A 27,393-nucleotide genomic window follows, 5' to 3' on the forward strand; every position below is an offset into this window, starting at 1 on the left:
GTATCAGGTCGGGACAATGGAGTTAGAAGCCAAGAGAAACAGCCATATCATCCATCACCTGAAAGACAGATATAATAACGTGTTTCATGTTAAGATACAGCAACACATAAGTAACACAGTGTTTTTTGCCTTAGTATACAAAGTCCTACACATATCTAATTACATACCCAGCAGCCATCCATCTGGCATTTGTCTGTCCTCAAACTTATCAAAGAGGGATGACTGACTGAGGATGAAGGAGTCATGGCAGCCCCCAGGGTAACCAGCAACAACACTCATTATTTTGAGATTTGCATCACAAACCACCTGCACATTTGTGGAGTGGTCCGGATGTCGATTAGTATATATGTGCTGCCTGCCCCTAGGTGGTCTCAGCTGAATGTGTGTGCAATCTATGGCTCCCAGCACATTGGGCATGCCAGCAAGCTCATAGAAATCTACCCTGACGGCATGCCACTGAGACTCCTGGGTAGGGAAGCAGATTGAGGCATCGATGTAGGGCTGCAAAACATCCAACACCTGTGTGTATATTTGATAAAAAAAATGAAACTGAGATTTTATGACATAACATCATTACAGGCCACTGAGAGTAATTAAAACAAACAAAAAACAGAGGAGGTAGTTAGGTATACATAACCTGTGATAGTATTTTTGAAAAGGAGGGCTGTGAGATTGCAATGACATCCCCAGACACAGCCTGAAAGCTCCCAGTAGCCATAATGTGCAACACAGCCAGGAGTTTGTGCAGGTCTGAGACAGGGCGAGAGCGTGCTTTCTCAGGGTCTAGGCCCAGTTTTACAAGGTCATACAGACAGAAAATGTTGTTATGATTTAGACGGAACATCTGTATGACCCTGTCATCGAACAATACGTTCAAGTTTAAATGCCCCCTAAAAAAACGAGGCCTGCGCAGCCTCCGCGGAACCTGTACAACCTGCTGACCATGTTCAGTTTCTTGGCCCTGGTTACTTACAGGCTGATGTCTGAGTCTGAGGAATCTCACAGCACACAAAATATCACTGCACCATAGTCCTGCAGCCATTTCTGAGTGTAGGTTGTTTGAAATGGGCCTAAGATCCTTTTATAGGCATCCTAATTCAGGTGTGAATGATTTGTAAGTAGCAACACATGTAAACACGCCTGAAAAAAGCAGGGTTTTTTTGCTGCTTTTTTTAACGAATCGCAAAAAATACGACCGCAATTGAGCATTCAGAGACTAACACCCAAATACGAATGAATAGTACATTCCCGTGTTGTATGAACAAACAGACGCATTTGACCGATGGTCTATTCATTCGTATTTCTGAACTTTGCAGTCAAAACCATAACGAATAGCCCAAACACTGCCGAGATTTGTGCTTAGTACATTCCCGTGTTGTGACTTTGAAAAAAAAAACACAAATCGGACAAACTCAGATTTTTAGTAAATAAACCCCCATAAGTTACTTACTAAGATTCGTGTTTCTGCCGATTTCAGTCTAAGTTGAACTCAAATGACATTGGCCATGCAAAATTGCAACTTTTTGAATGTGTAATCGGTAATTTACTAAGCTGCTGTGTTTCTCAAATTCGTATTTTCCAATGTGGATGTAATTCGTATTTCTGGTGTGTGTTTTTCAGCCGTACAGAATGTGTTTGTGTCCGGCCGAACATGGATGTTTGGATGCATGATTCATATTTTTCAAGTGTGGCAGTGTTTTCAGGACAGTGCAGCCGCGTTTTTACATTTACTCTCGATTTTTAAAGTGATGTGTGATTGGTTGTGTAAAATACGTGGGAGTGTCAAAGTGCAGCCATATAAATACGCCCCAAACCGTCTGCACCTTGTGGGTTTAGTTAGTGGAGAGGAGAGAGATAGTGGTCTGAGGAGTTGGTGAGTGCAGTGTTGTTCTGTATTACGAGTTCTGATTGCTGTATTGTGTTTGAAATTACCCCCAGTGCGTACACCTTATCAATACTTATAAACCTTATACAGTTAAATACGCTTTAAACCCTAGCAGGAAAATGAGGACACAACACCGATATGTAGTTGAACCACAGGGTTCTAAGGCCACAGTGGATTATTTCAAAAGGTAAAACAGTACAAATTATACACTACAGGCTAACAAGATAAATCTACAACAGAATAATGGCTACAGTCAATGTACATACGTGAGAATGTTCGCAAGCGCTTCCCAGTCCCGGTCCTCCGCTAATCAGGTTGAAAGCGTTAAGAGTCTGTGATAGTGACCTGGCCTGCAGCTCGCTCATTATTCAGTAGATCAAAATATAATACAATAGACACTGTGTGCTCTTCTTCCATTGGTTCGGGGGTGGGACATATCCTGTGCACCGGGGACCATTGGTCAGTTCAAGAAGTGGGCGATGGCTAGGACTTGAGTTGTGGTTTCTGTTGTTTACATCTGAGTTCCCGCCCCATGATCAGTTAAACCCATCACATTAATCATAAATCTGGTATTATTAATAACTTAATGAGGTAATATTTAATAATGTTCTTATTCCCACCAGATTAATGTTTACGTGACTCTGAACAATATGATCCCACACATGATATGATAATCTATTTCAATCTTCAAGATATATATATATATATATATATATATATATATATACACACACACACGTACACACATGCTCCTGCTATTACAATTTGTTAGGAATTATATATTTATTCATTCATATATATATATATATATATATATATATCTGAACACCTACATTTCCATGGGTTTTAGACTAGGAATGTTAATATATAAAATTTCTATCTGTCTGGTCTTGTTGTGGTTAGCTTTTGTTTCTGATTTTCTAAACAGAATCGGTTCGTGGGTATTGTCACTTCGTTTGTTTTTACTTTCAGGTGAGACAATGACAATCCAGTACTCATTGTTTTAAATAGAAACTAGGCTATTTTAGTAAACAAAGGTGTATGCCATCTTTATAGAATTTCAAAGCTTAGTGTAAATAAGGCCATTGTATTTTAGTCTCTGGGAGTTTTAATTTATGTGTGACTGATTTTCATGCTATTTAAAGGTTAACGCAGATAGTGTGGGATTTATACAATATATATATATTAGATTTATGATATGTCTTTGTGGCTTTTCCATGAGAGTACAAACTCCACTGTAATTACTCATACCACGCTCAAACCGTGCAGGACCGTTGGTGCGACCACACGCAATTTGCGAATATGTGCACGCATGGCGGAACAAGTGCATGCGCAGCGGGCATGTGTGTGTGGTTTGTACGTGATGTGTGTACTGGAATATTTTTCGACTTTGACAAAACGCAGTCTGGGTGTGTCTTACCGGCCAGTATATATCACACCACCACGTCAACGCATGTCGGAGGTATCAGTAGCACCACCAATGCAACTCCTCGACAGTACACAGCCATTGTCACCACATTCGCCACACCTGCCTGGTGAGTAAAAGATTCAAAAAGAAAAATGTTGCATACTTACTCACACACACACACACACACACACACACACACACACACACACACACACACACACACTTTACCACAAGCCAAACATTGGGCAAAGTCTTCAAAGATGTGTTTTCTATTTAAACACATCATTTATGTAACACCTAATAGTTCAAACATTTTGGAGTGTGTTTGGAAGGTATGTGCAACAGCCCAGCTTAAAACGAACACCCGTTTTAGGTAAATCACCCATTTGTAGTTTCACAGTGTAAGGCAGCAGCTTACTAACAAAGTGGTGATGTAAATAATGCACAGCTAACAAACTTATCATTATTTTATTCAATAACTTAAACTGAAATAATTGATGGGCATATCTTGTCTATAGCCAGGAAACAAAAGTACAATTTTTTGTGGCAAATTATTGACCCAAAAACAAAAATAAAAATCCAAAATGTGGTTACAAGCTTCATTCACTAATTAATAATTAAAGAAAATTATGATTTGTAGGCCGAGGTTATACAACACATTGGATAATCTTGGTTAGATAATAAGCTAACACTTACACACAACTGGTCTCTCATTTCAGGGGATCCCATTCTTCAGCCAACTCCACAAGCCCAAGTGCCGGAACCTGAAAATGGAGAGACATACACTTTACACCTCACACCAATACCATCACCTGACCCAACCCACACACATCCGGACATAAACCCTACCATACCAAAACCACAGTCTCTGGAACAGGCTTTCTGGGACAGCTGGACCACTAAGCAAACCAATAATTTAGAGTGCTGGAGTAGGCAAACACAATTTTTGGCCCATCACATACCAAGATTATGTAGAAGACAAACCACAGAACTCACCAGAGTAGCAAACACTATGGAATTGATGAGGGCAGACAATAATAGGATGATAGACACCTACCAAAGAATCATGGATGAAAATCACAGGCTCCATCAATCATACCTGCAGATATTAATTACCACACAAACGACACAAGAGAGCATGGTCCGAAATAATGGAAAGCCACATGACAGCCACTAGAGACTTGAATGTCACTCTAACTACACTAACCTAGCATCTCAGGCATCAATCAGAGCAAACATGTACCAGCTTAACATCCACAACCCCCTTAGTGTCACCTGTAACCTCACCACCAAAACGTTCTGGCTGAAAACGACCAGACACAAGTGGCAAGGGCCCATCCACATCCACAGGACGACCTGCAAAATAATTAAAAATAATCATGTGTTTTAATTGGAAATTGATAATTGTATGCAACTAGCATTATACATGTTTTTGTCAAAATTAAGGCCATGGTTTATTATTTGCTTCTCAAAAACTAAAACCAAGGCAAAACAAAAACTGGTGTCTGTCAATTATTTATAGAATAAATACAGCACAGTTGTTTAAGTAGTTAATATGCATGGTGACATTCAAGCAACATAGCTTACACATGCAGCAGTGGTTAAGTATTGATATAGAAAAGAGTGTCCTTAATAACAGTTTATCAAATTTTACACATGAAAGTATGGGCAAACATACACCAATTAAGCACAAATCAACATACAGTACAATAGTCTGGTACTATAATGTTTTACCCAAATGTGCTTTACATTTTTAACATTATAAAGGTATACTGCACACCAACAAAAGTGTTATTTTGTTTAAAACCTTACAAAAACACAAATAAACATAAACACTATTTTCACAACCATACAGGGATATTATAACACTACCTTAGCAATTGGTCAGAAGTGAGAGATGTGAAACACACCAGCCAAAAGCAGTTCAGTGTCAGAACCGTGTATTCACCATCACCATGACAACACACTGTACACTGTTCTGACACGCCTCCTTCCCCTGGCCGTCTGGTGATATGGGCAAGAGGTCACTTCTGGTGACATCAGCGGGATTGCACTGGGAGGATGGCGCAGGCGCTTTGAGCACTTGGGCGACCAGATATAAGGTTTGTAAGTTTTATTGTCTGTTTTTATGTCCTGACGACAGAGATTAAAGGTCTCCGAAACATTGATCACTTTTGCATTTAAAAAGAAAGCATTATGAGTGACGTTAATTCCCACTATTACTATATTCTTTTCGTATTCGGGCACCAGGACCAGCTGCAGCTTCAAACTGAGTGCCGGACAAATGTTCTTCTATATTAATGCATTCGGCACCCTGCAAGGTGGGTAGCGCTACAGTCAAGGCACCTGAGTGTTATTTCTATACATACTGGACATTGGTCATTCAGGAGTGTTCCTATTGATTTTATTAAGTCCACTAATTGACTACATCTCACTGGTGGTGTGCACTGTACAATTTATGGATGGAGGCAGCACAAGATAATGAAGCTTCACAGGTGTCTGGATTCAGTCATCTAACCCTGCAAAAGGGAGAATGATTTTCTTTTTCTGACAGTGATGCGGATGCTATCCTGTTTAAGGATAACCTGTCAGCTACAGAGGAAGTAGAATTATCGGAGCAGATCTATGCACAGCTGATCAAATTTGAAAAAACGGGAGGTTGATTACAATCTCCACGGAGTAACCTTATCTGACTACTACAGAGAGTGTCTGATTCCTATGGGCTTTAGAGTGAAAAACATTACTACTATCAGAAGGTATTACCCCTGAATTCTGCCGCAAGTGTGCGGCAATACTTAATAAGTGCACACATTAATTCATAGCGCTAAATGGTCGTAGATGAGATGAGTAGGTCAATGATATACACATGTTTTAATTCAAGATAAAATTCAATAAATAACAATTGAAGAATAAAATATAAAAAATAAAATAAATGTAAAAACCCTGAATAGGTGCAAATGGTGTTACTCCCAATCACAATTATGTGAGAATGGAGGAGATGATAAGACCTATTCCTATGGTACACTCCCCTTTTTAGTCCAGGATGGACCCAAATGTTGGTCAAAACATAAATGATAATTACCACGATTGTATCCAAGGATTATTAAGCGGCTCAGCGCTACGCAATGTAGCAGTTCCTTGATGAAGTGGTGAAGAAGAAACAATGTCCTCAATTAGAAGATTAACCTCCAGCAAAGGTCCAAAACATTCAGTAGCGGGGACTTGGTCCAGGTCTTCAGATCTCCGGTTGTTATGTGTCCAGGGAGTATATGCAGAAGAGCAGCTCACACCAACATGTTTCATTGTGTTCACTTAATAAGTGCTCCTTTGATCTGATTCTATTGGTGATAGATGAAGCTGCCAAAGAACTAGCTAAAACCAGGTCTCTCATAAGTGAAGTAGAAAATAAGCCCTTGCATAAACTTCAAGCTGACACCTCTACCCTGTGGTCACAAAAATTGAGTGGACAAATCAACAAATACCGTGCTGAATTGATTAAGTTTAACAAATCAAAACTGGTGACTGTACAAAAAGATTATTCAGAACAGAAGGTGTACAACTGGGTCAACAATATGATCCCGGTTGGTGACAATTACAAACGACGCAGGTTCCAGAGACAACAACCTAGAGATTCAGAAACATCTAGCAGTGGTACTTTGGTCAATAGTGACCAAGAATGTGCTGAGTGCAGTGGACCACCCTCTTCGCAAAAACCCCCTTTAGGGGTCACTACTCGGGTGAAATCCGACGGGAATGCCAGTGGGCCTGCGAAAGGAAAAAGACAGTACAAAAAGAAAACCTAGTTTTCAACCTGTCGGACAGAACTCTAACTGAATATGAGCTTGCTGTCCTTAATAAGGGTCTCACATTTGTTCTGACTAATGTATTTGATACCTTTACCAGCACTGTGGATCTGTATAAATTTGGTGGGCAGTTATGGCTCAGGGAGCATTTTGGTGATACGAGCAATCAGCAGGCTAAGACACCTGCTTTTTACAAAAAGTCTACCTTTGACTTCCCTCCTCTAATATGGCTATTAAAGTGTTTACCCAGCATATGGAAAATGAGGTCATTAAAACCAGTACTAGTATGGTTAGACAACACAACCTCACATTACCAGAACGGAAGGCGCTTACAGCGCTGGGTTCTTATCAGGATATTGTTGTAAGAGTAGCTGATAAGGGAGGTGGGTTGGTCATACAGAATTTATGTGACTATAGGTTAGAAGCAATGAGACAGTTATCTGATACGAGCGTCTATAAATGGCTTGATAATGACCCTACTATGATATTTCAGCATGAACTAAATGAGGTATTGAACACAGCTGTGGAACAGGGTCTCTTAGATACAAAAACCAGGGATTCCTTAAGGCAAGACTGGCCTAAGATCCCGGTCTTCTCATTGATACTGATATTACATAAGGACCCTCAAAAACCACCCAAAAGGCCAATTACTGCAGCCAGGGATTCCCTGTTCTACGCTGTGTCTCAATTTCTTCACCACTACTTACAGCCAGTGGTGCAGGTTGAATAGAGTTTTTTACAGGATACAACCTCATTCATTTTGAAATTACAGGATCTAAATCCAGTACAGGCTAATACCATCATGTGCATCATTGATGTGGTTAGCCTGTATACCAACATACCCCACCATAGAGGTCTACAGTCTTTAAGACATCATTTGACAAACAATGTCAATTATAAGGGTCCTGATCTTGACTTGTTTTTGACATTAATGGAATTAACCTTAAAGAGAAACTTTTTTCTATTTGATGGCTCATTGTACATCCAGTTACTCGGGTGTGCAATGGGATCATGTGTAGCACCTAGTTTCACTAACATTTTTATGTATTCTGTTGAAAATGAGATATTTTTTTTAATCCACAGGTAGCACACAACATAACATTCTATTGTCGCTACATTGATGATATCTGTATGTTTTGGGGAGGCCTGGAACAGGATTTGTATAATGTTCTGCAAGAATTAAACACACAGGATGATAACATCAAGTTTACATATTAATGTAGTCCACTAAATGTACACTTTATGGATGTTTTTGTAACTATAGTTGATCAGCAAATAGTTACTAGTGTGTACCAAAAAGCAGTGGATAGAAACACCTATCTGCACATAGACAGTCATCACCCCCCCTCGCTTAAACAAGGACTACCTTATTCACTATTTTTGCGCATTATGCGCATTTGTTCCAATCATCAGGATTCAGAAGTACAAGTTAATCTCATGTTGAATAAATTCCTCATGAGAGGTTATTCCCCGAAATTGCTTAGGAGTGCTCGAGATAAGGCACTATCACGTTCCAGAGTAAAGGTCCTTAATTTTAAAAAAGAGCCCACAGTACACAATAAGATGATTTGGCCCCAACAGTTTACTGCTAATTCTGATCAAATTATGACGGAAGCCAGGAAATACTGGTCTATCATTAATAGTGATCCTTTGTTGCCGGGATTAAAGAATAAATCTTTAATGCCTGGTTACTGTAGAGGCCGCAATATAAAAGATCTTGTGGTGCATAATGATATTACTGGCTTTATTGAGAAACCTGTCAGCCATTTTTTTTAACTAGAAAACCAGGCAATTTCAAATGTATTCACCTGTCAGCATTTAGAGACAGGAGCAACCTTTGCACATCCTCGCTCTGGGAAAAGGTTTAAAATCAACTATCCCTTGACTTGTTCAAGCACACATGTAATTTATTACATTAAATGCCCTTGCGGCCTTCTGTATGTGTGCAAAACAATACGTACCTTCAAGGAGAGGATGGAAGCACACAGGTCAAGTATTAGGAAAGCTTTAGATAATTCTGAAACAAAAGCTAGAATTAATGAACAACCAGTGGCAAAGTACTTTCGTAATTTCCATCATAACCTGGCCACATTAAGATATAAGATGATTGACTGGGCTCCTCCATGTAAAAGAGGAGGCAACAGAGATAATATTCTCTTACAACATGAGACCAAATGGATCTATAAGTTACAGACCTTGCAGCCATCTGGTCTAAATGAACAACTCTCTTATAGTAGCTTTTTGGGTCCGTAGAATTCAAATATCTTTTTTCCCGTTTAGAGCTAACTCTGTGCATTCTCCTCTAGGTTCCCGATAATGTCTCCTTGCTATAATATGATTCTTGACAATGTGAGGGTCATTATGTGCTTCTTTTAAGTATGCCACACCTGTTAAGGCATCATATATATATATATATACATACTGTAAATATTGCTGCAGATGTGTATGATATTAATATTATTATTACTTCCTGTATGTACAGTGTGTTGTCATGGTGATGGTGAATACACCCCCCCCCCTTCCCCTGGCTGTCTTGTGACGTCCGGTGACATCAGCGGGATTGCGCCGGGAGGAGGGCACGGGCGCTTTGGGCACTTGGGTGAACAGATATAAGGTATGTAAGTTTCATTGTCTGTTTTTATGTCCTGACAATGGAGATTAAAGGTCTCCGAAACGTTGACCACTTTTGCATTTAAAAAGAAAGCGTTCTGAGGGCCGTTTATTCACACAATTACTATATATATATATATATATATATATAAGAGAGGTCGCAAAAGAGTGCAGATCAGTTTATTTATTTCAATATAAAAACATGCATGTATAAAATCCAGGCACTATGATGTAACTCATACCAAGTGGCTCACTGCTGTGGACTGGTTACCACAAGATGTAACATAAACTGCTCCATGGCACACCGGATCACCTTCTCTGCAGCTATATCAGATCCACACACCGTGCTGCTGGCTTGTGCAAACAGCCGCAGCTCATCAGGATGCTGCTTCCACGTGCCACAAGGGACCGGACTGGGGAATAATCTGCATGTCAGACCACGCCTCTATGCATTTTGTCACAGACTTCATCAGAGGGCTGTTCTGTTTGACGTGCTCAATCATGTTATAGTTATACAAATCATTTACATACAATTAAAAGAGAAATCTCAATCTTTTTTATAAACCTTTTTACAATTGAGAAAAAACAAAGTGAGCAGTTTAATATATAAAGTTTACCATGTACAGTATTATTCAGTAAAAGCTTTTATTAATGCAATATCAATATAATGCCAATTAAGATTTTCCTGCTTGTTGGCTCCATTTTTCTTTTATCTTTGATTCCATTAATAAGGTAAAGTGACCTGTTAGTCCACATCATCATTATATATATACAGTATATACATATGGAGCCATCTTTCTCTTGGCTTTTAATAGGATTAACTGAGCCAGGGCAGTCAGACTTAATCCCCTGCTATAATGACTTAATCCCCTGATGTATTGTTCTTTCTGTATTATATTGCACCTGAGAACAATAGATGAAGGCCTTATACTAATAAAGCATGGTGTGCCTAGGCGCAGCAGAGAAGACAAGATCTGCCGGCAGTGCTGGAGAGTCTGAGCCCTAGAGGGCTCAGACTCTACTGTGCATGTGCAAAGCACTGTGAAAATGGCGTGGTGGCCATTTCCCAGTGATTCTCTACTGCGCAAAACACAGGGAAATTGGCCGCTGTAACATTTTCACGGTGATTGTAACAGCACTGGTGACATCTGTGCGGGACTCTGGAGGGGTAAGTATTAAAAAATGGGTGCAGCATGTGCAGTGGGGTCCCTTTGTACCAGTGAGTACATGCTCTATTCCCTTAAATCTTAGACCAGCTTGGTCAGATCCATGATATTCCGCAAAGTGTCAAGGAACACTAAGAACATTATTCTTAATGTTTCTAGGTGGCTCCAATATTCTAATTTTGAGGGGTCTTTTGGTCTTCCCTGTATATCTAAGCCCAAAAGAACATGTGAGCATATATATAATGAAGGCTGTAATGCAGTTAATATTTTTTTTTATATCTCTGGGTTTACCAACCCTATTATCTACAAATTATGTTGCCCCATTTTCTCCTAGGACGCACACTTTACAGCTCCCACATGTAAAGAATCCTTTTAGATCCTCCAGAAAGTTTTTATTTTCTTTAATTTCAGGAAATAATTTCTCTAGCCAACATTTTGACACTATCAAATTTATATTGCTGGCTTTTTTATATAAAATATCAGGCCTTTTTAGGAGTTGTGGTACCAGTATTGGGGGTAATTCAGACCTGATCATAGTAGCAATTTGTTAGCAGTTAGGCAAAACCATGTGCACTGCAGGTGGGGCAGATATAACATTTGCAGAGAAAGTTAGATTTAGGTGGGTTATTTTGTTTCTGTTGCTTAGTAAATACTGACTGCTTTATTTTTACACTGCAATTTAGATTTCAGATTGAACACACCCCACACAAATCTAACTCTCTCTGCAAATGTTATATCTGCCTTCCTGCAGTGCACATGGTTTTGCCCAACTGCTAACAAATTTGCTGCTATGATCAGGTCTGAATTACCCCCATTGGGTCTTACATTAGAATATGCCACTTTCTAGTTGTTTTTTTTCCAATTCTTTATGTCCACTATTACATTGTGTGACAAAAGGGAAGAAAATCTTATTATCAGTTCTCATTTTCAATGTTTTTCTTTATACTCATTAATTCTTCTATAATTGCTTTCCCTCACTTTCTCCTCTGATCTATTAATTCCTGTGGATAACTTCTCTCTGTGCACCTTTCCATATAGATTTTAGCTTGCTCATCAAACGTATCCAGTCTAGAACAATTCCTCCTTAACCTTTAGTACAGCAAGAAAGGAATATTTTGCTTCCATTGTGTAAGACGACAACTAGTAAATTCAAGATAACTATTACTGTTGACATTTTTGAAATATGTAAATGTAGCTATTAGCCCTGTCTGCACAAAATTTTCCTTGATTAGAACTAAGTCAGTTCATTAATACTTAACATAAACTGTTTCCATTCCTCTGCATCCCCACTCCAGATGATCAATATATCGTCTATAAACCTCCTTAAAGAGGACTATATTTTCCTTCATGATTCCAGTAATTGTTTCCTCTTCCCACTGTCCCATATACAGATTTGTAAAACTCAGTGCACAAATACTGCCCATTGCAGCTCCACAAGTCTGCTGATACCACTCCTCAAGGAAAGTAAAGTAGTTATTTCTTTAAAAAATATATTGAAAGCACCTTGAAATGAAATTATTATGAAAAATTTCATTTGAAGGTGCCTTGACTTTGGGAACATTAAAATGGGAGCATGCACAAAGTTACAGTGAAACCATCACCATGAAGATGAATACACATTAGTGGCAGCAGTAGCAAACATAATAGCATACATCGTCATGCACAGAGCTACAAAGCAGCCCTATGTGCAAAAAAAGACACCCTGGGACATATATACCAATAAGCATGCACTCATAGCGACTAGGAAAACAATAATCTAGAGCAGCTGCTGAAACAAACATGCAATGGTGTGACAATACATATGAATACAGATGTTGGCACTACTAAATATAACATATGTGGCTTCAAATTCAAAAATAAATATGAAGTTAATACTACATGGAACACAATGATATTACTCATAGAGTAAAACCATCACTGTATGGACAGGTATTTAAAGGGTACATTTCTAATTATGGATAAAGCTGGCACTAGAGTATAACTATAAACCCCCATATTGGGTAAGTATACGGAAAGTGCCAAAAGTTAAACTGTATGAAATGGCCAACCATCAGAGAGGGTCAAGTGACATATAAATATACCATCAAATCAATAAATTTATCCTTAAGTGGTATATATAACCACAACTAATGAGATGAATCAAAGTAAGCAGAGAATTATGTAATATAAATACTCTAAGAAACAAGAAAAAGAGACTATCTAATTTAGTCCATGTGGCTGGATTGTTGTCAAGTTATGGATCCATCTCGCTTCTCACTGCAATAGAACACTGCCCAAAGCTCCACCCTTTGAGCTAGGGGGGACCCAGTCAATAATTTTGTAGCAGATTATGAGACTGATTCAAAGATGGATGAATTGCAGGGCCACACACAAGTGGCTTTGTTTTTCATAAACCAAAATCCAAATGCAGCAGGAGGTATCTATATAAATAGACACCTCCTGCATTGCATTTGTGATCCAAGTGCAGCATCCATAGATGCTGCCTCAGATTACCATCGAGTCTATTGGTTGAGATGGTTGCAGGTTTGGCCAGGCTGCTTAAGCAGAGGCTTACTAAGCCAGGCCAGTTTCTGGCTACTTGCAAGGCTAGGAAATATGCTGCCTCAGATTACCATCGAGACTATTGGCTGAGATGGGTGCAGGTTTGGCCAGGCTGCTTAAGCAGAGGCTTACTAAGCCAGGCCAGTTTCTGGCTACTTGCAAGGCTAGGAAAGGCAGCCACGCAGACCCTGGCCTCATCTCTCCCAGAAAATGGGGCAACTGAAGAATAAGGTTGGGCTGTGCTGCTAGAGGGTTACGGTTAGGCTATTAGATAGGAGGGTTAGGAATAGTCACTAGGGAGATGGATATGGTTAGGTGTTTTTGATACCTTCACTAGACCACCATGACTTGTTTTTCAATGCACTTATTTTGACATTTTATCAATGTTGACATGAAGAATGTTGACATGGTCAATATCAACATGTCAAGCATGTCAACATTACAACCATGCTGAGATTGTGAATGTTAACAAAATATACCAAACCCCTAAGATATAGCATGATACGGTTTCACAGAATATGTATCAACCCCTAAACAGAATACTGTTTAAAATACATTATTAAAACAGTACAATCACAAATCCTATCATTTACCTATATATTGAAAGCTTAAACTATTAGACCTGAATCCTAGCTGCAACCATTTTTTAGAACTGTTGCCTTTCAGATTAAATGGGGGCACACGATCTATTAGTTTATATCTTTAAATTGCCAATGGGTGGACATATAGGGTGAAAGGGATGGCAACTGGCTATTTGCTGCTCCCCGAGAGGATGACTGCAACGACAGTAGATCTGTGCATAGCAATCCTCTCTTTGAACTGGGGCTTATTCTTGCCTGATTAATATAACCTACAATAGCAAATTAAGGCATGGATTATAAATTGACTAACAAAGGGAGGATGATGATATAGTTTAAACTTCTGCCCAGTGTGTGGATATTTTATATTGTTTCTTGTATATACAGTAAATGATTTTCTGTAATGATCTTTATAGTTGTAATGATACCTTTTCTGTGTAGTATGCTGTTATAGAGACTATTTGCTTCTTTACTACACGCGTGACAATTTGCATAAATACACAGTAAATGGACTAATACTACCAATAAAAGAAGTTGTACAGTATCTGTAAGATACATATCCATGCTGTGAACACAGGTTTGTAAGAATAAATTAAGGTACATTGAAAGAGGTTGTAGCAGTGAACCCCAAGCAGAAATAGTTAGTCTGACTGGTGGTTTCTGAAATGCTTTGTGCACCTTCGATACAGGAGGTTTCATTGGGAAATTCTGTGAAACCACCTTTCCACATGCTGTGAAATTAGATGATCAAATGCACTTTATAATTACAAGTTAATATCCTTTTTTAATAGCCAATTAGAATTCGATGGCAATTGTCTATTGTCACTAAGCTGTCTATAGATCTTCTTGTAGTCCACCAAGTTCTCGACCACAAGTCCTCCTTCCTTTCCTGCAGTTCTTACTACAAAATCCCTGAATTTACTCTGGGAAAGAAGTGTTTAGTAATCTTCTTTAGTGAAGTGTGGGCCTACTTTTCTCTAATAGGCAAAACCATGTGCACTGCAAGTGGGGCAGATATAACATGTGCAAAGAGAGTTAGATTTGGGTGGGATGTGTTCAAACAGTTTGAACACACCCCACCCAACTCTAAAACTCTCTGCATATGTTATATCTGCCCACCTGCAGTGCACATGGTTGAATACATCCCACCCAAATCTAACTCATTGCACATGTTATATCTGCCCCACATGCACTGCACATGGTTTTGTCATTACAGAAAAATGTTGCTGCTGTGATCAAGTCTGAATTAGGCCCTTATTACTATGTGGTTCTGGGATAAGAGCAACATCATCCATGGCTGTGTCCACTAAATGCCTAAAAGTTTTAACAGGTGCATTCATGGACATGGGATCATATTTAAAGCTTAGTGCCATCCTTAGTAAATGACTTGTACATCTATCTGGGTTGCAGTTAATGGATGTTGATAAAAATAAACTTTTAGTCTTAGCTGTCTATGTAGCTTTAACATTTCTGTTAAAAGGTAAAATTATTAAATTGGGTCATTGGTACAAAGGATAATCCTTTGGATAGCACTGTCAGTTCTTTGTCACTGAGGGGTACTGTTGAAAGATGAAAGATTAAGTATTGGGGTTTTCTTCCCTGCTTCTATTCCTTTTATTCTGGCTTCTCTCTACATAAATTTGTGAATGTACCATTGTGGTGGGCTCAAGCAGGGTTGGACTGTCTAACAGAGGAACAGGGGAAATACCTTGTGGGCCCCACCACATCCTTTAATGTCAGGTTTGAGAAAGTGCACTCTAATTATACATTGTTACTCTATTTAGTGGGTCAGTAACATGGTCTCTAATGGCTGTCCAAGCCTCTATGAAGGCTTTTCTCACCCTGTGGTAATTGGCCACACCCATAAAGCATGGGCTTCTACCACTGCATTACCCTGGTGGGCCCTTCATGTGTCAGTCCAACACTGGGCCTGATTGTGCATGCCTAAAGACATACCTGGATGTTGTCTACTGCACTTGCTGCTTGTCTGTCCAGTATCACTACTTTATGCAATGTAGGTGAATCAACTGAGGAGCCAATGTCTCTGCATGTTTATGATAACATTGATACTTTCTCCTATTTTTGTTAATAGTTTGTCTTCCCATTAACAAATTGTAAATATTCTGGTATATAGTTATTATTGACCTTCGAAACTTTCTCTCTTTTGAAATTTATGATGTCATGCTTGTTTGTACCAAGTTGGTTATTAAGTTTGCACAGCCAATCAGTGGTATTGTCAAAATACAATATGCAAATGCTGGAAACAGCACCACAACAAAAGAGGTGTGTCAAGGTGTTGCTGGGGAATGGCTGAATTTTTGTAGTGAAAGTGGGTGGCTATGTGGACGTACGCTGGTCTGATTAGGGCGTGCATATTTTAGCAACTGCATACTTTCACGCACATGTCAGCGAGGAGAGAAGTCACTTGCAAGCCTTTTTCTGAGTAGCTGTGGGGCTGTGCAGGCTGTTCTCTATGGTTCCAGAATTTCTACTTCCACTGGAACAATCCATGTTGTCAAGATTGTGTTTGTCAAAGTACTGTATTAAGGTTGTGAATTAAAACATGTTTTAGGATAACTATACCATTTAATGTTGCTACAATTGTAAAGTGCTAACAAATAACATTTCTGCTTAATTGCCTCTCCTTAGCCAGTAATTTGCTCTCTGATTTTTTAAAAATATGTTAAAACAATAAAATGTAAATCAAATAGATTTTTGCAAATTAATTTAATCTCAAATTCCAAATTATTGATACATACTGTATACATTTGCAAATTAATTTAATCTCAAATTCCAAATTATTTATACATACCATATAAGTAATGACTTTACTCTTAATTTTTCTATATACAATTTTAATTTTTAACCCATTCTGTTCAAAATATATATTTCATATGATCAAATAAATTAACCCACAATTACCTTTATAATGTAAAATACCTTTTGTTTTTCTTTTGTCAGCTTGAATAAATCATATGTTCTACAGTCAAAACCACTGTGAACTTGCAAGTCTAACTCATGGAGAACTACACTATATCCTGTTTGCTAACTTATATATGACTCCTAACTTATCCTAATGTCAAACAAACATCAACACATAAAACAGTAATAAACGTGAATCAAACATTTATTCAAAATAAGGTTAAGATATAGATTATTAGATGAGTTGTTTGCTAACCAGAGGGTTTTGGCTTACAGATCTCATGAAAATTAAGAATGCTGTCTGCTGCAGATACACAGTTTCTCAAGCACCCACTCCAATGTGACAACAGACAAAAAACACCTATAATGAATCAACAGAAGATGATATTTCTGATAGGCAACTGCCACACATCACAAAGAGGAATAATGCAATCCAAAATAAAGAAACAATGGCAAGATTTCATTCATGGATTCAATGTCAGGAGTACAGAAATATAGGTCAAGATTTGGCAACAGGTCGTAGTGGTGCCAAAGCTTTACAGAAGGCTGAGGATGTAGAATTGGAAGGCGTGCTGGCCTATCCTTACGAGCCCTGGCCAGGGATGGAATCAGATGGGCCAAGGCATGGGGATGGTTGTTTTGTGGTGGAGGGTCTATTATCAAGTGGCTTAATAAGCTCCTCCAGTCCTTTGGCTTAGTGCCTAATTCAGATCTAATCGCTGCTGTGCGTTTTTGCCCAGCAGGCAATCAGATCCGAACTGCACATGCAAATGCACCGCAATGGACCGGCACGTCGCACAACAGCAACGGGCATCGGCGCCTACTGATAGGATGATGTGAAAAACCTGAATGCACAGGCATTCGCAAGGTGATTGACAGTAAGAGGCTGTTTGTGGGTGTCAACTGACTGTTTTCCGGGAGTGTCCGGAAAAATGCAGGCGGGCTCAGGCGTTTTCAGGGAGGGTGTCTGACATCAGCTCCAGCCCTGAAAAGCAGGAAACAATCGCACGGGAATAGTAAGTTCTGGGCTGCGCAGAGACTGCACAAAATCAGTTTGTGCAGCTCTGCTACACATGCGATCGCACACTTACACAGCAATTTAACCCTCCTACTGTAGGCGGCGACTATCTGGTCGCAGGCAAGCAAAAAACGCAGCCCAGTGATCAGATCTGAATGACCCCCTTAGAAGAGAGGTCCCACATCCCGGCTTGAGAATCCCTCTCCAGGAACTTGATCAGGCAATCCAGCCATGTGTTATTGCCTTCCAGTGCTACCCTGATGGTGGCTATATTTTTTTCCAAGGTGGCACTGGAGCAGGGATGTTAATTAGAGTGGGAATCCACCTTCTGGCCCTCCCATTGCATCCCTGGAGAGGTCAGATTCTTATCTAAACAAACAAAAGAAAATGAATATATATATATATATATACATACTGTATATAGTGAAACAACATAGATACATACTGTATGATCATACACATATAACCAATTTAACTCATACTATTGTTTTCCAAATTATTGTCTTATGGCTTTGAATCTGATTTGGAAGCAATGAAGAAAAAGCACATACAGTACAGTAACTTTGTATCATAAACAAACCATGTAGCAGTGTAAGGGGAGGCAATACATTCATAAATGTTCTGTGCAGGGTCGATTGTGCCTATTTTAGCATGTAGGCTGCACATGCTGCCTTTTCTTTGATTTGTTTTTCACTTAAAAAACTGCAATGACTATACCCCATCCAAATGTAACTCTTTTTGCATATGTTACATCTGCTCCACCTGCAGTGCCACGTGATTTTGCCCAGTTGCTTGATTTTTTTTGTTTTTCTGTAAATGAGTAGTGGATAAGTGGAATAGCCTCCTGCCAGAGGTGGTTGAGGGTAAGATAGTGGAGCAAATTAAACATGCTTGGTATAGGCATAAAAATATCCTTACAAAGATATCAGTAGCAAATAGGGGTGAAGTTGCCATAGGGATAAATGTTAAAGACCAGACTAGATGCCCCAAGAGGTTCTTATCTACCCTCAAATTGTATGTATCTATATTTCTAAATCCTAATAAGGCCCTTTGCTACTTATATTGTTTTTCTAGTCTGATTACCTGACCCAAGATATGGGGATTCCAAAGTAAGTGCAGCCAATTCCAGTGGTGGATTATCCACTCCCACTGAGGCCTCCAATTCCAAATGTCCCACACCTACCAGGAACCTGTCTTCTAGTGACTCCGTCATAGCTTTGTCTTGTGTGGTCAATGTCAAAGACTGAGGGATGAACACTCCACTACAACTCACCATTGCCAGCACCTGCCTCCTTAACTTTGCCCTCAGCTTGCTGTGAGTAACTACATCTGAAATTGCAAGTATAGATAATCAGAATGAAAAAAAGATAAAAAATGTATGTTTAGTAAAAAAAATAGAACACTTACAAATCACAACAATGCAACACAAAATTGACCAGTTTACAATATAAGCTGGTTTTTTAAATAAATAAAAATACCTTTTTTGGAGATACTTGGATCTTCTGGGCAGGGGCCAGATCTTCTGTATTAAGATGACATTTTCCTCTCTTGTATGTCACTCGTCTACCAGGAGTATCATCTTCTGTTGTTTCATCTGAGATGTCTTCCAACTGTTTTCTTTCATTGGGAGTGGGTTCTTCAGGTTGTATATCTGAAGCAGTCTATTGAAGGTCATGCATCTATACTACTGTTGAGGTAAAAGCAACTGCAACAGTATCCTCAATATCCTGTAGATTAGCACTCTCACTCCTCTGGTTCAACAACAAAGCAATAAATCATCAATGTCAGTGTGATCCTACATTTTGAATGTACATATGATGCCCCAAAGGGTTTTTATTAACATAGTGTGTGTTCATATCCATGCATATCCATGCATAGCATTTTGCGGAATCACTAATATTTAAAGGACTGTCAGAAGCACATACAATCCTGGTCATACTTCAGTCAGTCAGTGTTGTGTTGTTTATAGGTTTCTATAAAGCTACTTGAGGAACCTAGATACTGATATCCAGAGGAAGTACTGTATTATTTAATGAATACTGGACAGTTATTCTGTCAGCCATATTAATGAAGTCCACCGATCACAACTCAACAAACCTTATAAATATGGCATAGAAATAAAAAGACATCATTGCCATCATGAGATGATGCATTCACTATGCAGGAGCTCCATGTGCTGACGGAGGTTATGGATTAAAGATTGGGGACCCTATGCCCTATGTGTCAAATGCAGCTAAATTGTGCCAAGGAAGAAGGCATCCCCAACAGACCAGACTACAACCACGATCCCTATACCCCTCCATCCCCCAATCCCCTTCCAGCCAGCCACCCATCCCCTCCAACTCCCTATCCATTCCAACTCCCCATCCCCATCCACGTTCATCCCCCTCCATCCTCCATCCTCTTCCCCAGGCTAGGAGAATACTCCATCAGTATAAGTTTACACAAATGCTATTTTAGCTTATACAATTATCTTTCTGGGTGGCCATTTATCAGTAACAAATCAAGTGGAAGGTACGGGAGCCAGCCACTGCAATGTTGAAAGAGTGTTGTCCAGGCCTCTGTGCAGGCATTCCTGATATTAATACATCTGGCAGCATTGCATCCCCCTTGGAAACTTAGGGGGGATGCAGCTATGGGTGGAATTGGAAGTATTGCTGCAGATATTTGAGATACCTGCTACAGTCCCTCCTTCTAACATTGCAGTAATACTATATTTAATGTTTGTGTCTTGCCCCCAAAAAGAGAAGTTTTGGGGGACATAGCCACAAATATAATTTGATGTTGAAGATGCTGACAGAAATGTAGCAATATGGGACCAGCGGCAGTAATTCAAGATCACATGGCTGCCATTACTGCCAATATTCATGTTTTAATTCATTTTTTTATTACATTTCTATGATTTATGTTCCAAATTTTATGTTTTATTATAATGTTGCACAATTTAATGTAATTTTTAAAGTAACCTTTGTGAAAAGAAATATTATTTTGGTATCTATCTATCTATTTTTGACCTGGCACCTGCACTAATTGTTCCTGAAAGTATGTTGTGCGGCTCTTTTTGTTTATTTCTATAAACCAAACAACGGATTGTTTTTTTTTATTTGGAGCTGCACCACAACTGTTTTTTCTATTTTTTCATCTATATAATTCTTTAAAAAATATATTTTTTCTATTTTTGTATTTTTTCGTATGTTTTGTGTATTTTTGGGTGATGGATCTTGATGCTAAAGATTTCACTGGTACAAAATGCTTGAAAGCTGATGCTACTAATGATTGGTTGGTTAAACTGGATGAATCTGTACCAACCTTAAAAAATGATCTGCTTGCTTTTAAGAATTCTAAGTATTGAGAGGTGAGGGATGATTATAGGGATCTACAAGTCTATCCCTGGCTACTCAATCTACCAGACGCCCATGGAGAGTGGCACAGAGGCTGCATAAAAGATCCGAAATCCAATTCATGGACACAGAGTCACATACATCGCAGAGCGACTCAGACCATTCTAGTAACCATAACGGTTCTTTTTTAGGAGAGAAAACATTTACCAGGAGCAAAGTGAAAGGGACCAAAGATATAAGAGACTCTGTAGCAGAGGGGAAACCAAGCTCAAAAAACACAGGAGAAAGGAATTACAAGGGGAGTCAGAAATAACCATTTTTAATCTTTCAGATTGCAATCACACTATAGTGGAAATGTCTGTGTTATCAAAAGGACTTTCTTTTGTGCAAACCTACAAGCAGAATGAATTTGACTGTGAAGTAGAATTATATAAATTTTTTAGTCAGCTTAAACTAAAGGACTACTTTTCTAAAAAGGGTAATGTAACCTGTAAACAAAGTCAATTCAAAGCTCTTAGTAATTTTGATCCACCCTCCTTTAATGCTGCTATTGAAGTGTTCATGCACTTGGTTAAAAAGGATGTCTTGCCCTGTTTCCAGAGTACTAAAATTAAAAAATTCAATATGACTAAACCGGAGAGGCTAGCAATTAAGGCCCTCAGGGACAGCACAAGTATTATCATACACCCTGCTGATAAAGATGGGGGTGTGGTAATACCAGTTTATATACAGTACTTGTATCAAACATGTTGAAGGCATTGAAGCCAGAAGAGAAGCGGTCACCTCCAGTCCACAGTATGAAGGTCCACCAAGCAAATTTTTTATACTTTTGTTGGATTTCATTTTACACAAAAAATATTTTTTATTTGAGAACTCTTTTTATTTGCAGTTACAGGAAACCGTGATGGGGTACAATGTGGCCCCATTGTATGAAAATCTTTTTATGTTCCAGTTTGAAAGAACTCATATTATGGCAGATCCAACTTTCTCACCATTCATTACATTTTATATTTTCTTCATAGATGACCTCTTCATGTTGTGGACTGGGAGTGAAACTGAACTTCTACTCACTTACTGAACAATTGAACCTCCTACCAGAGTCGATAAGGTTCACATGTACTTATGATTTTGTTACTGTTAATTTTTTGGAAGTTACCATTAAGTTGCAGAACAGGCCTTTTGTTAGAGGTGTTCAGAAAACACACTGACAAAAACACCTTACTGTTGGCATCTAACTTCCACCCTCAACCGTTAAAAAAAGGTCTACCCTTTTCCCAACTTGTATGGGTAGCAAGAATAACATCTGATGGTGAGACATTACCGGGGGCTCTAGATGAAATGGGCAACAAGTTTATTGAAAGGGGATATCACCCCAAAGAAGTGCAAGAAGCTGTTTCTAAATGTTTGAACATTGGCCAAGAAGAGTTGATGAGACCTAAAAGAGATAATGAACCTGATTGGTTAATTTTTTTCAGTACATACTCCATTGCATCTTGTGTGACGAGACATGCGATCTCCAAGTATTGGCATATTCTGCAGGCTGATCCGACTATGGGGGAGTTTTGTGGTAACTTACCTTAATTATGCTATAAATGCAGTTCGAACCTCAGGGTTCAAATAACTTATTCAGATATTGTTCCAACACAACAGCATGGGAGTAGCTGGCTTAAAACTAAAACAGAGACTGCACAAATGTGGCTCCTGTGTTAATTTCAAGCATATGCACACAGGCAGCAACTTTTCTCACCCTACTAAGGGTAACATGTTTCAACTGCGCCATTGCATTACATGCAAAACTAAATACATGATCTACTTGATCTTTTGTCCCTGCAACAAACTATACATGGGGAAAACAATTAGAATACTTAAAGAGCACATTGCTCTTCATCACTCATCCATCAAAAAATCATTTATTAAAATTGAAAGTTCGACAACACCAGTTGCAAAACATTTTGCTAAGTTTGTACACAATATTAAAGATCTACAATTTATGCCCATTGACTATGTGCCACCTCTCAAGAGGGGTGGAAATCGCCACAAATTGATATTGCAACAGGAATGCACTGGATTCACCACCTGGATGCGTTGACTCCCGTTGGACTAAATGAGGAATTTTGTTTTACACCTTTTTTTTAAACTATTTTTTTGTGTTATCATTTTTTTTAGTATTTTGTATGTGTTTTTTTGTACATGTGAACCTTGACCTACTGATAGGATTACATCGAGATCCATCACCTGTTTGAAATCATATTTTTGAGTAATTTTTTTGTATGTAATTAACCTGCAATAATTCAACTAGCATTACATGTGGAATTCAATAGTTGCTTCTATTACTTTGAGATATCATTTTCAGTTCTAGGGTTACCATTGGTAACCATAAATCATAATAATTAATTTTGACTCCTTCTCTTTAGTGGTATTTATTATTGAATTAAGTGATTCCTGATATGTTCCACATGTCCACTATCTTGTTATGTATGGTTTATTTATGTTTCATTATGTATTTTGTGAATATTTTTTTGCACCTGGGAACTGTTTTTCTCCCCCGGAAACTGGGCTGGTGGCTCATTGGTTCCATGTTGTCCTGATGTACCTGGGACCGATGGTGCAGCACCCCCTTGTGTTGTCATTTCTTGTGCAGTGGTGGCAGCGGCGCACAGGATGTGACGTCGCATGGTATGTGTCCGCAGTCATGGGAGTCTTGTACTCCCATGGGGGGAGACAATCCTGCTCCAATTGGTGTATCACACTGAGGAGTACTGGCGTGCCAGTCTCCTGATGTCACTTCCGGTGCACAGCTTTGAGCAGCGCTTCTGGGTGACGTCACTGGCGTCCACATGTGGCCGGGTGGGATGAGCAGTTCTTAGGTAACATTCTTCACACTATAAATGGCTTTGTTTGGCAGCACTGTTTAGCACATGACAATTTGCAGACACTGCAGCATGAGCAGTGCGCTTGCACTATGACACTTTAACTGTTCCCCTGATGAAGGCAAACGAAACAGCTGTCGGGATGTTTAGTATCAGTTATTCATTTACATTATGCTGCTATACGTATATGTGTGCTTCATGCTTGCACTTTGAATTTGCACTTACAGTATGTTGAAATAAGTAAAAATATTTTTTTCATCAGCGATTGGTGTGCTGGTCTAATCTGAGCTTGAGCCCCTTGGTGGTTTCTCTGATTTTGTATATTTTTCTATCTATCTATCTATCTATCTATCTATCTATCTATCTATCTATCTATCTATTTTTATATGTTGAAAAACAATTATGTGTATATAAAAATTAATCCATCAAACAAACTAATTTGTTGTGTTTGATGGCTTATTTGTTTGGTTACACCTAATTAAGTAGGTATAGTTATGTTAGTAGGTAGAGAGTGGGTTAGAAAATAGAGGAAAAACACATATAGATGGTACCAATGCTGTTCATATTGCATTTGCAATTATTACATACGCATCTGCATTTACAGGTGCATTGCAATTCAATCACAGTTGGGCGGTCGCAGTGACCTCCTTTGTTTAGCACTTTCGTAAGCTGTTGCTGGTCTGTTTTTAGGCATGAGCGAATGTCATGTCATCATTTTGCGATCAATCGCAATTTTTAGTTTGACTATTTGCATTAGTGATAAATGCTGAATTAAGCTATTAGTACCATACCATATCAAGACCTAGGTTCACATTGTCTTTTTAAGGGTGAGACTACCTTGGGCATTACCCTTGTAATAAAACCTTTAGTAACCCATAAGAAACTGCTTAAAATGTTTAAAAACAATAGCACTTATATGATAAAATCCAAGTCTGACTGGAGTAACCAGTGATCAATTCCACCAATATCGCAAATCCAATCTGGACTTCATCAGAAGTGTGAAGACCTCCAAATCAAATGTATGGAATCTGTTTTCCTGAGAATCATAGTTCATCATGTGTCCACTAGAATCACTTTATTAGATTCAGCTGTGGAACTGATGCCTGATCACTCCACATGGACATGGAAGTTATCAGACAAATGCCATTGTATTTAAATAATGTTAATGGGAAAATAATGGATAAGGAGGTTGCACTCTGTCTTATATTGTTTCTCAAATTTCAGAAGACAAGCTGAAATTTGGACCAGGCATGTACAAATTCATTTAAATCAAGTGCTAAGGAGGCTTTATGAACCTAAACCCATAAACTGTTTTTTTTTGTTTTTTTGTTTAACGAATGCACCCATTTGGCCAATATAAATTGTGTAAACAATGTGCGATGTGTGTCACTATTTATTTTAATGATTCTATCACTGTGATCCTTTGCTGATTAATGCCAAAAATTGAGGCACTCCCATTTGAGTTTAATGTAGTGACTCAAAATGAAGAAAGTATGTGTTGCGCTTGAAGTGTTATATATAATATTGCAATATAGTACATTATTTAATTACACACACCATTTGGTTGATTTATAAGTTTTACAGTTACCCTTATCAAACATTCTGGATTATGTACATTTATTGTGTGTCCACTTTTAGTTAACTATTGCATATATTATCTAGGATTTACCCACTCTGACAACAGTATTCAGCATTTTACAAAGCTGCATGCTCTGGGCATATGAGAGAAGAAATCTATTATAACAGATAAGCTGTAAAAAATATTGCATTAGACTTAACAGTGAAAATGCATTCTGTGGCTGCATACAAGAACCAATTAACAAGATAATCAAGAGCAGCATGCTTCATTCTATATTACAATATTATTAATATGTAAAATTATTTGATGTGGGGATAAAGAACATGTTTATACCATTCTTCTAATGTATGTGAACTGAAAACCAATCATATCTGATAGGAGAGTATTTTATACATGAGACTTAAGATAGGTGCACACTATACAATTATCTGGCAGATAATCTGCCAGATCTAGCTGGTTGGAATGAAAATTTGGTAATGGATGAGAGCAAATGACAATCGACCATTTGCTCACAAACACTGGAAAATGGACAAAAACTGTCAGTCATCCAAGTTGGTTACATTTGTGTTTAACTAATTTGTCTGAATGACAGGTTTTGTTTTATACCAGATCTGGTATATTATCTGCCAGATAATTGTACAGTATAGTGCAGTGGTTTCTAAACTTTTTTGAATCACGGCGCCCTAGAATTTCAGAATTTTTTTCACGGGACCCCTAGGACAAAAATTTCTTATTGAGAAGTTTTGAAAGAAATATTACATTAAGTAGATTGCATTTATATGTCATCCTTATATGTCATCCTTAGGGTCAGTTGTGTGGTGAGGGACAATATTTGCTTCTGTTTGGCTACATATTTTAAGACTGGCAGCCATCAGCACTGGTTTTGCCTATTATATTGACCATGAATAATTTGAATTGGTCCTGGACCACCAACGCAGGGCACCCCTGCAAGTGTCCCGAGGCACCCCAGGGAGCCACGGTACACAGTTTGGGAACCTCTGGTATAGTGTGTACCTAGCTTAAGTAGGCAAAATTATTCTATTAGTTTAAGGTTTTATAGCCTATAGCCCCAGTCCCCAAACCAGGACAAGGCTGGAGGCTATTTGATTTTAATTTTTTTCCAGCTCCTACTAAGGTAGACTGTGCATTTAAGTCATAAAAACACACCCTCAGACATGCAGGGTTGCATCTGTAAATCCCAGCCAAACACCAAATGTCAAAGAGCCTTTAAGTAGAGCCTTTACATTTTATATCCTTGTCTCCAATTCATCAGGTGTATTTCTTTCTAGAAACTACTGTACCTGTATACTGTTTAATTTAAAAAAAATTGTCAATATGATTTATATGCAAACATCATATATATCCAGGTATTTCTAACATTTGTCTAATAATCTGATGAAATAATGTTATGATTAAATGTACCTCTATTTAAAAGTGGTTTCTTCTTTAGTACAACAAAAAAAAAATGATATGCACTTTTCAATATTTGTAAGGTTCACTGAATTTTACAGATTAATAGCATGTATTCTGGAAAATTATATACTGAGCGAAGCTTCAAAGCAATCATAAATAATAGTTTCACTTTGCTGTAACAGCCTAAATGGAGTGTTCTGTTCCATGACCATATCTATAACGGGAGCTGTATTATGTGCATGATTATAAGAACATGATT

Source organism: Pseudophryne corroboree, chromosome 4 (assembly GCF_028390025.1).
Source record: "Pseudophryne corroboree isolate aPseCor3 chromosome 4, aPseCor3.hap2, whole genome shotgun sequence".
Taxonomy (NCBI): domain Eukaryota; kingdom Metazoa; phylum Chordata; class Amphibia; order Anura; family Myobatrachidae; genus Pseudophryne; species Pseudophryne corroboree.